At 64.7% G+C, this 266-nt stretch overlaps 1 long non-coding RNA gene across 3 annotated transcripts in view; it reads right to left on the bottom strand.

Moving 5' to 3' along the window:
• Positions 1-266, bottom strand: part of LOC106725916 — a 35,242-nt gene that overhangs the window by 32,917 nt on the left and 2,059 nt on the right. Inside the window, exon 1 of one of the 3 annotated variants that reach the window (XR_001361924.1) lies at positions 256-266. The exons of the other annotated variants lie outside the window; for them this stretch is intronic. This is a non-coding gene — a long non-coding RNA (uncharacterized LOC106725916). The remainder of the gene's footprint in view (positions 1-255) is intronic. 3 annotated transcript variants of the gene reach the window in all.

The raw sequence follows: 266 nt of genomic DNA, 5'->3' as shown, positions 1-266 counted from the left end.
CGAGCCGCCTTTCTCCCCCCGCTACCCGGTCCACTCCGCACCCCCCACGCCTCTTTATTTCCCTCCCGGTGTGTAGGTGTGCGTGAAGCTTTGTGCCAAAATTCCAGTCGCCTTTCGAGGTAATTGCGGGGCTGGACGCTCGTAATTCAAATCTGTGGAGGGTCTGTCAGCGAGGGGGTGGAGGGGCGGGAGTGACGCGGGGACAGTCCGAGGCCCCACCGCCGTCGGGCACGGTGTCTCGGGGTGTCCACTTACCGCGGTGCGTG

The sequence above is a fragment of the Myotis brandtii genome, unplaced genomic scaffold, assembly GCF_000412655.1.
Source record: "Myotis brandtii unplaced genomic scaffold, ASM41265v1 scaffold197, whole genome shotgun sequence".
NCBI classification, from domain to species: domain Eukaryota; kingdom Metazoa; phylum Chordata; class Mammalia; order Chiroptera; family Vespertilionidae; genus Myotis; species Myotis brandtii.
Note: the sequence above shows the minus strand (reverse complement) of the source record. Positions and strands in the feature narration are given on the sequence as shown.